At 49.0% G+C, this 10,887-nt stretch overlaps 1 long non-coding RNA gene across 1 annotated transcript; it reads right to left on the bottom strand.

Annotated features, from left to right (window-relative positions):
• Positions 1 to 5,352: 5,352 nt before the first annotated feature.
• Positions 5,353 to 8,246, bottom strand: LOC102378765. Its single transcript, XR_323269.1, has 3 exons — positions 8,208 to 8,246; positions 5,724 to 5,780; positions 5,353 to 5,384 (listed from the first exon to the last, which is right to left on the bottom strand). It is a non-coding gene; the product is annotated as an uncharacterized LOC102378765 (long non-coding RNA).
• Positions 8,247 to 10,887: the final 2,641 nt, after the last annotated feature.

Raw genomic sequence — 10,887 nt, 5'->3', positions numbered from 1 at the left:
TTCCTACAGTGCTGGTACCCTAGCTTCAAGAGCTCCTGCCTCTGTGGCTGCTGGCAGGGAACTGCTAGCCTGACTTCCGCCCTGGGTTTTATAAGGGCCAGGCCCTGCCCCCTTCTGGCCAGCTGACTCTCCTTAGTTGCCCCAGCAACCCACAGCTGTGCTCATTATTGTCCTGCCAGGGATCTCTCCCTGGCAGTTTCTCCTCTCTAGAAGCAGGAGCACCAAGGTGCCCTGCGACACAGTGCATCACCACCCTCCTAATGAGAAAGTTTTTTTCTAATATCCAACCTAAACTTCCCTTGCTGCAACTTGAGACCCTTACTCCTTGTTCTGTCATCTGCCATCTAGACTGAGAACAGCAGTGGGTTCCAGAGAGGAGCCAGTACCAGCTGCTGTGCCAGAGTGGGCGTGGTTTATGGCAGTGTGCCAGTGCCAACTTGCCAGCTGGTTCCTTGAAAAGGGAATAAAAACCCTGAAGAACAACTGGAAGTGGGTTCCTCGGTGGGCCCAGAGTGGTGGCAGCCCCAGGAAGGGGCCTCCTTAAACCAGCTAAGCCCAAGAGGGTTAAAATACGTACCTGACATGGTGCTGTGGATTCTGGACATCTTCAGATAGGATTGGACCCTCCAGGGACCTGAAGAAGGAAGGAGAGATGGATGCTTGGATTGCGGCAAACACCACCCAGGGAGAGGGGAAAATATACCGGGGAGTAAGGTAACCCAGGGCTAGGAAGGAGTCTAGGCCAGTCCTAATACGGCCTAAAACAAACCGGATGACACAACATCCAAATGTGACTATTATAACTCAAAAGGCCAGGCCAAAAGACCAATACCATGACCAGACCTAGAAAATTAGGAATTAACATCTTTGGTTGGTGTTAGGTGGGGTATACGGGAGGTGGAGCCCCAAAATGTGAAGACAGACAGGAAGATTGAAGGAGGGTGCTAGGCAAGGCAGAGCATACCATCTTCCTCCCAATTTAACAAGTTTATTCCAGCAAGACATGGCAGGAAAGAACCCCTGAGGACTTTCCAAGAAATCCAACCCAGTCGCAAGCTGTCCATTCCCCGAGCTACGGCAAAACCCCAAAACACCCATACGAACAAAACGCACTGGTGAACGGCATAGGAGATCACAAATTGATGCGTTGGCTGGGAACTGCAAGGAAAGGGTGACCTTGGAGGCTGACATACAAATGGAGGTAAATCTAATGCCCCAAATCGGAGTTGTTGGGTCAGACGTTACACATGGTGACCAAGGTTCTAGAGATCCAACAACAGCAAGCGCTGCAACAGCAAGAATGGATGCAGCAGAATTGGACCTCTTTCCGAATGCATAGAATGACTCACAAGGATGATGCTGAGGCATACATCGAGTTATTCAAACAAATGACCGTGCAAATGGGGCTGGACAGGCTACAGTGGGTGAGCCAGTTAGGGTCCCTAGTCATAGGAAAAGCTCAAGCAGTGTACCAGGCTCTCCCTTTGGAGGAGGCCTATGATTATGAAAAAATAAAGGCAGTGATATTACATCGCTTAGAGCTCACATCTGAGCATTACTGGAGGATGTTCCAAGCTCGGAAAGGGAAGGAAGACCAAAAACTGAGGAATTTGATGCAACTTTTAAAGGATCTCATGAATAAGTGGGTACCACCAGAAAAGATAGACCAGGCTGCTTTAGCTGACCAATTTGTGAAGGATTTAGAAGAAAAGACCCAATTATGGGTACACCAGCATCTCCCTAGGACAGCCAAAGAGCCTTTAAGGGTTGCTGAGGTTTTGTAGCTTCTAAAGTGGAGCACCTTAGAGAAAAGGGGTACAAAAGTATGGGAGCCAATACTAAGAGGGAGGAGGAACCACAGCAAAGACCACCCAAGTTCCCAAGACAAGGGATAATATGTTAGAAATGTGGGAAGGCAGGTCATGTCTCTCAAGAATGTACATTAGGCCCACAAGAGAGGTGGAAGCCAGCGGGGGATAGCTCAGGGTCGAAGGAAAGATCTGATGCAAATGAAGCCATAGAAGAGGTAGACTCTAGCTTTAGATGGAGCGAAGAAATAGCAGTCTGTGATAAGCCCATGGTGACAGCATGGGTAGCAGGTAGAGCAATCCAAGCTACCTTGGATACTGGCTATTTCCAGACCCTAGTAAGGTCTAAATTGATTCTGAAAGACGTTGTAGACTGGTACAGACCAGCAAGGATGTGTTATATCCATAGGGAAGCTGACCAGTATGAAATAAGTCTACATCAACGTGAGGATAGCCAACCGAAGGGGTAGGATGTGAGTGGGATTTGCATCAGAATTGGATGGCCAGATGATTATAGGGCAGGACTGACCACCCCTGTATGAAGTTTTAGAGGAAGTCTGTAGGGACAAGTTAAGAAGGAAAGGCTGGCCCAAAGTTGAGGGTTGGGTAGCCGAAGAGGAAGCATTGTCTTTAGGGGAAGAAGACCTGATGAACCTACGAACCAGAGCTATGGGGCCCCAGTTCAGGACTGCACAGAAAGAAGACAAAGAATTCCTGATGATTTGAGAAGAAGAGGTTGCTCATGTCAAGGACGAAGTAGCCAACTGGACCATAATGTAAGTGACCCACATTTTGAAATACATAATTGCTTAATATATAGAATAAAGAAGTGCCCAGTCAGAGGTGATTAGAAACGACAATTGATGGTGCCACATCCTTTCTGTAGATGAGTATGGGAATTAGCGCACACCACTCCTATGGGAGGCTATTTTAGGAGAGACAAGACTCTCTCCAAGATCAAGCAATGTTTTTTCTGGCCAGGGATGAGGGAGGAGATTGCACAGCAGTGTGAGGCCTGCCCTGAATGCCAAAGGGTGCAAGAAAGATGGTCGCCGAGAGCACCATTATAAGTGATGCCCCATATCAAAACACCCTTTGATAGAATAGCACTAGATATTGTGGGCCCTTTAACGAAGAGCAGTGCTGGGTACCAGCACATACTGGTTATAGTAGACTACACAACCCGCTATCCAGAAGCAGTACCCTTATGAGCGGCAACCACACTTCGAATTGCCAAAGAACTGCTAAAGTGGATATCCAGGGTGGGGGTCCCTAGAGAAATAATTACTGACCAAGGCATGAATTTGAAGGCTGGGGTTAAGGTGATGTGTCAAGTGGTAGGAATACGACAGTTACATACATCAGTTTATCACCCACAGACCAATAGTCTAGTGGAACATTTAAGTGATACAATCAAATGTTTACTATGATGCTGTGCCCAAGAAGAACCACGGAGGTGGGACCTAGTTTTGATAGCCTTGCTTTTCGCATGACGGGACATACCCCAGACATGCACAAAATTGTCCCTGTTTGATTTGATATTTAGACATAAACCTAGGGGCTTGTTGCAAGAAATAAGGGAAGAATGGGAAAACATGGGAAGACAGGAAGTCAGAATTCAATGACATAGGCAGGAGATGGTAGACAGGCTTAGAAAAGCCAGGAAGTTGGCCCAAGAAAACCTGGCAGGGGCTCAACAAAGGCAAAAACAGGACTATGACAAGTGAGCACACGGCAGGGAGTTCCACATAGGGGACAAAGTCCTCGTATTACACCCCTTGATGGTGGATAAATTACTGACACAATGGCAGAGGCCATTTGAAATTATAAAACAGGCCGGCCCTGTAGATTATGAAGTCTACCATCCAGGGCATTGAAGGCAGCAGCAGATTTATTATGTTAACCTGCTGAAGGCCTGGCGGGAGCCAGAGGGCTGGATGCTGAGCCCAGAGGACCCTCCTGAGGAGCTGGGGCCTAAAGAAGACTACCAGCCAAGAGGGATTGCATAGCATGGAAAGGTAGAACAGGGGATGGAACTTAGTAGGGAACAACATAAGTAGTTACAAGGACTTATAGAAGGATTTAGCAACATATTTAATGAAAGTCCTGGGAAGGCCAAAGGTGTGAAGCACAAGATTAAGACCCCAGTGGGAACCATCGTACGAGAAAGATGGAGACCCATGCCTCATCATTTACAGGAAATATGGAAGATGCTAGCCTAAGGGGTCATTATACCCTCCTACAGTCCGTGGCAGAGCCTGATGGTAGTGGTACCTAAAGCTGATGGGTCTTTGAGAATATGCATAAACTTCAAAAGGATGAACGAAATTGCCGTATTTGACACATTCCCTATGCCCCATGTAGAAGAACTTCTAGAGAGAATAGGCCAGGCTCACTACATATCTACGATTGATCTGTCAAAGGGGTATTGGCAGATACCCATGGCCACCAAAGACCAACAGAAAACCGCCTTTGGTACGCTATGGGGTTTATTTGAATTTACAAGGATGCTGTTGGCCTCCATGGGGCTGCTACTACCTTTCAGCACCTCATAGATCGCATACTTACCTCGCACACAATGTATGCTGCTGTCTATATTGACAATATTGTTATCTACTCACAATCTTGGTTTCAACATGTGTGCCATCTGAAGGCAGTACTACAAAAGCTTTGCCAGGTAGGGATGACTGCCAACTCCAAAAAGTGGTCATTGGGGATGTAAGAAACCAATTATCTGGGGTTTAGGGTCAGACAGGGGGTTATATGACCTTTGACCAGTAAGGTAACCACAATAAAAAACTACCTACCCCCTCAGACTAAGAGGCAGCGAGGTCGTTCCTGGGTCTAGCTAACTACTACAGAAGATTTATCCTACATTTTGCTGAAAAAGCAGCTGCTCTGATGGATGCAATAAGAGGAAAGGCTCATGGCCCAATACAGTGGACACCACAAATGGAAAGGGCTTTCAAGGACAGCAAAAGGGCTCCGTGCAATGATGTGCTAATCATAACACCTGACTTTTTCAAAATTTTTATCCTGCAGATGGATGCATTGGAAACCGCCGTAGGAGCTGTGTTATGTCAATACCATGAGGGTGTGTTGTGACCAATTACCTTTGCCAGCAAAAAGTTAAATGCAGCCGAGACAAGGTATTCCACTATTGAAAGGAAATGTTTAGCAATAAACTGGGCAGTAAATTATTTTCAGTATTATTTAATGGGGAGAGAATTTAAATTAGTGACTGACCATGCTCCATTACAATGGCTAAATAAGGCCAAAAACAATAATGCATGAATAATACGGATGGGCTTTGTCCTTACAGCTCTTTAAATTCTTTGTAAGTTATAGGCCTGGAGTAACCAACAAGGTTGCAGACTTTTTGTCAAGGTGTGATGGGACTGAGGCAATGGTGACAGATCCATTCAGGAACAATATCAGAGTTATTGACAACCAGAATCAAAAAGCTCCTCTGCCACAAGGCAACTTAAGTGTGGGGATGTGTGGCAGGTACAAGGCCATGGAGAAAAACTTACCTGATGAAGGAGATGAGTGGAGCTGACGGGACGCTGCACTGAGCTGGGAGTGTGAGGGGAGCGGAGTCATGGCGGGGAAAACATCAGGCCGGAAAAAGAAAAAAGAAAAAAAAGCAGCAAGTCTGAGAGGAGCTGGGACCAGCTCCTGTGCCAGTGTGGGTGCGCTTTATGGCGGTGTGCCAGCACTGATTTGCCAGCTGGTCCCTTGAAAAGGGAATAAAAACCCTGATGGACTAGGAGCAAGGGGAGGAACTGGAAGTGGGTTCCCTGGTGGGCCCAGAGGAGCCTGGAGTGGAGCAGAGCCCCACTGAAGGAAAGTGGTGGCAGCTCCAGGAAGGGGCCTCCAATAACCAGCTAAGCCCAAGAGGGCTAATTTACGTACCTGACATGGTGCCATGGATTCTGGACATCTCCAGATAGGATTGGACCCTCCAGGAACCTGAAGAGTGAAGGAGAGATGGATGCTTGGATTCCGGCAAACACCACCCAGGGAGAGGGGAAAATATGCTGGGGAGTAAGGTAACCTGGGGCCAGGAAGGATTCTAGGCCAGTCATAATACGGCTTAAAGCAAACCAGAAAATGCAACGTCTGAATGTGACTGTTATAACTTGAAAAGGTCAAGACAAAAGACTGATACCGTGACCAGACCTAGAAAATTGGGCAATAACATCTTTGGTTGGCGTTAGGCGGAGTATAGGGGAGGCGGAGCCCCAAAATGGGAAGATTGAAGGAGGGGGCCTGGCAAGGCAGAGCATACTATCTGTAACAGGGGGCTCTCTCAGGGCCAGTTTGTCATTGGCCTGCCCACCTGTTTTTGGGCCAACCACCCACCTCCTCTTCTGCCATGCCTTGATGATACATAATTATGGTGTAAATTAGGTGGGAGGCTGCCCATTTTTGCCCTGATGCCAGGGGGTGCTATCTGCAGCTCTGTTCCTCCTCTACAGCACAGCCCAAGCCTCGCAGATGGCATCCACAGTTCTTAACATCACCGGCCCCACACTGGGCCCCAGAATCCTTCAGTCCAGACTCCAACCAGATCCCTCCAACCAGGTGGCCTAATCTGCTCTCTGTGACCACTGGGTCTCGAGTAATTGGTCATGTGCTACCTTGGCTCACACACGGAGAGGTGTACGCCCTGCAGCCTCCTGAAAAATGTCGTGCTGGTGTTCCCTCCGCGGGAAGCTTTCCCCTATCTCTTCTGCCACGACTTGAATGTTTCTCAGTGCGGGGAATGGCTATCCTGAGGATCTTCCATGGCACGGGTGTCCTGGTGGTCGCTAGTGGGGCTCTGCCACCCCTACACCCCGTCCTCACGCCACCTCGATGAGTTGTCCCTCACTCGTGACCATGTACCTCTTCCTCTGCCACCGTATAGCCTCACGATTTGGCTCCTATTCAGGATACTGGCTTCTGAGGCCAATTGGCTTATTCCATCCTGCGTTGTGTTTGCTGGTCTTGCTCATGGGGTCTGTACTATCGTAGGAGTAGCTTCCCCCGATCTTAGCTCGACGGGTCGTCTCATGAATTTTGCCCTGTCTCTCTTACTCCTCAACCCCTTTGCTTGGGGAAACTCAAAAGAAACATATGAAAAAAAAGAACAAAAAGCAACTCCCTTCCCAGGTCTCTTACCTCAGAGACCCTGGGTGCCGAGCTCTCTACAGTTTGGCTAGGAGCTAACCCCTGCTCAGGTCCTCCCTTCTCCTCCTTCCCCTGTCTCTATAAGCCCTGGGCTATCTTGCTCCTCTGCTCTCTGGAGTGTTCCTATCTGGAGGCTTCTCCGTTCCCTGATGGGTGGCCGGTTCTCCCTCACACTCAGGATCGATGCCCGAGTTCTGTGCAGCCCCTCTGGCTGCTTCCGCTGGGGCTCTCTTGCCAGGTAGAGCTCCTCCTCCTCCCTCCAGCCCTCACTACTCCCAGCTGTGGTGATGACTCCTGTGTGTCCTCTGCTGTTTTCCCTGCCGCTGAAATTCTTGCAGGCTGGCAGAGCCGCTTCCCGCTTGCCTCCGGCGCTGGTGGTCTGTTCCCAGCCGCTGTTGCCGCGGCGGACGTCTGGAGCCTCCTTTGGCTCCCCGTCCACAGCTTTCTTCCCGGTGATAATCCCAGAAGGGGCCTGACATCCCCACAGTCCCCGGATCCTTCCTCTCCTTTTCTCCTCCTCATCCATCTGCCCCTTTTATCCCTGCCGGATGGGGATTCATCGTGACGTCACTGGCCAGCCTCAGCAGAATAAAAGCGTGGCTAATGAGCCACGCAGGCTTCTCCCTGTTTCTGTTGTGTTGAGGCTCCTGTTGAAGGTAAGTTGTTTTTCCTTGTTCTCCCCTCCCTGTGTGTTTGTTTTTCTCTCTCCTGTCCCTCCTGCCTCTCATAGCTTTCCTTTCTTGTCCGAGGTCCTTCCCCCCATTCTGTCCCGGGACACTCTCATTCTGGGTTGCCTAGCTCCCTGAACTATCCCCCTCTTGGGCGTAGCCCCTGCAGGACCTTTGGCCATACAGACCCTGGCCTCACCTCCAAGGCCAGTTGTAACCCCAGGCCCTTAGCTCTGGGTGTCCCTCGTAATGGGCCCCTGGCCCTTTTGACCCTTCTGATCCTGGCCCCAGCATTGACCAGTCAAGGGTGTTTCAAGTCAGGCTTCTGAGCTTCTATCCCACTCTCTAACCTGGGTCCACCTTCTTGGCTCTACTAGGGGGTAACCCACCCGGTTGTGGGAGCTGGGGTTATTAAGGCCCCCCGACCTGCCTTTCACTGGGGTGGTTTCCTGGGGGTTTCTGCACCACTGGGAGCCCCACTCCCAGCAGGGTACAGTTTTAGGTCATGCCCAGGACCAGGAGCCTCCAAACCACCCCCTTAAGCTCCTGCCCTTACCTCCAAGATGTAGCATTCAGCCTGCAACTAGGCTATGTTTCTGCCTGGCCTGCTAGCAGCGAATTGCTCTGTTTATATAGGTGGCCAGAGATCTAAAATGGCCGCCACAATCAAGCACCTGCTAGCTGCTTCTATCAGCCCTTGAAGTGGCAGGCATCAACAGTGCCCTGCCACACTATCTTCCTCCCAATTTAAGAAGTTTATTCCAGCAAGACAAGGCAGGAGAGAACCCCTGAGGACCTTCCAAGAAATCTGACCCAGTCGCAAGCTATCCGTTCCCTGAGCTACGGTGAAGCTCGAAAAGCCCAGACAAACCAAGTGCACTGGTGAACAGCACGGAAGATTACACAGTGCTTCACCACCCTCCTAGTGAGAGAGTTTTTTTCTAATATCCAACCTAAACTTCCCTTGCTGCAACTCGAGATCATTGCTCCTTGCTCTGCCATCTGCCACCACTGAAAACAGTTTAGTTTAATCCTGTCTGGAACCACCCTTTGGGTAGTTAAAGGCTGCTATCAAATTGACCCCAGCCTTCTTTCCTGCAGACCAAACAAGCTCAGTTACTCCAATACAATACATAATACATCTGTACAAGTCTCTATAGTAGCTAGCACAGCTGCAGAGAGGTTAAGGCACTCATTATCTCAGGGACAGGAAATTATTTGGGCCTGTGGGCTATATAGGCAGTTCTGGACAGCTGCCGTGGGCTGGTTAGCAACCTCCACATGCAACAGCCTGGAGTCCATGTACCCTGAGCTTCCTCCCTGCCACTGCCAACAGTGCATAGCCCCAACCCTGACCCCAGCTTGCCCTATGCCTGCTCCAATCTTGTTTCTGCTAAAGCGGACCAGCTGGAACCTACATGCACAGCCCTGATCTGGCTCGCCCCATGCTTGCTCGAGACTGTCTGCCCATGCTGAGCAACAGCAGTGGCTGGGCAGAAGCTGCTGCTTGGCATGGAGGAAAAGTGGCCCCTCCTCCTCACTGCTGCTGGGCTCTTCTTGCTGCAGTCACCCAGAGCCTGTACCAGGGCTGCCCTGTGGCTCCTCTCTGCTGCCATCACTACCACCTTCAGGCTGCCCAGTAAGGCAGTGGTGGCAGCGCAGGGGAGCCACAGGTCAGCCTGAGTGCAGGCACTGGATGGCTGCAGCAAGAGGGGCCCAGGAGTGGCAAAGGTAAGGAGCCGCTTTTCTTCTGTACTGAGCAGCAGCTTCTGCCCAGCCACTGCCACAGCTGTTCAATGTAGGCAGGTGAGCCCGGAGCAGGCGCAGGGTAGGCTGGGGTCAGGGCTGTGCATGCAGGTCCCTGCCAGTACCACAGGGCTGGGGCCAGAGGTAGCAGCAGCTGAAAGGAGCTGCTACTGCCTAGGCTGCCTAGAAAGGCAGTCCAACCACAGTCCCGCTGCATGCCCAGGGGGTGGCGAGATGTGCCACAGGCCAGGTGGCGCCTGGGTCAGGCAGGACTGAGGGACCCATTGAGGGCCAGACAAAGTCCCTCTGTGGGCCAGATCCAGCCCACAGGACCATATTTTGCCCACCCCTGCATTATTCTGTCCTGAATATTTTCAGAAGTTGCAGGACAGAAAGGTATCACCTCCTTTTCACTCAAGAGCCCAGTACTCTCTCTTCACTTGAGGTAAGGTTTTCTTGTAAACTCCAAGATATACACTACAGATATTTTAGTCCTAAGCAATAGGTTTCTTTGTATTTGACTTTTTATGATGCTGCATACTATTAGTGAGGAAAAACGTTGAGAGAGACTTGGTTCATCTAGACAGAACATTACATTTATTGATACATGACTAAGCAGAGCAGTTCATTATTAGATGGATTTCAGAGGATATGTAGAAAATGCTAACATACCTTGAGACAACCTGAAATATATGCAAAGAGTTTATAACTTTTACTGGGACTTTAAGATTGTGCCTGTTTTTGAGCACATCAACTGGGAGAACTTCGACCTTGATTTTCAGTTTTTGGCTGGAAATGAACAATGCATTCCTAACATTTCAAGCATACAGTTAGACTATCATCAAATATACCAGGCTACAACAAGTGATGTACAGGAAATCATCTACAGCTTCAGGAACTGATGGACTTCCTACACATTCTGGCTAGATTAGAGAGTGCTAAAGACAGATATCCTGTAAACTACCACACTCTTTTGGTAAACAATTCAAATAATTAATTTTTATTAAGCAACCACAAAGATGATATATTTCCTTTCATGTAAACTGGTAAAAAAAACCCATTTGTTCTTATTATTCCAATTTTACATTTGCAAAGTGCACACATTGGTCAATACTAAATCAGGCAGGACCAGACAAAACACAATAGGGAAAGCTCACTGACAACACTGGGAATTTCATACACGTAAAGTAATTGCAAAGCAGATTTTCAAAGGTACAAGGGACTGGAAGGTTTTCAGCACCCACTAGTCCATGAGACTTGAGCATCCAATTTACTTGTTTTACTTTTAAAAATCTTCCAGTCACACTGAAGTTTGTGACGTGCTTAGACTTGACAACCCTAGAAAACCTTATAGGTCTATATTGATAGACCTGTAAACGGGTCTATAGAAAAGAAATGAACACTCAATTCTGGGAGTTGTCGAGTGTCTTCTGCAAGATCATAAACATCCACAGCTTCTGTTTAAATCAACAGAGCACAGAACCTGATCC

The sequence above is a fragment of the Alligator sinensis genome, unplaced genomic scaffold, assembly GCF_000455745.1.
Source record: "Alligator sinensis unplaced genomic scaffold, ASM45574v1 scaffold134_1, whole genome shotgun sequence".
Taxonomy (NCBI): Eukaryota; Metazoa; Chordata; order Crocodylia; family Alligatoridae; genus Alligator; species Alligator sinensis.
The sequence above is the reverse complement of the archived record's forward strand: the minus strand, read 5'-3'. Positions and strand labels throughout refer to the sequence as shown.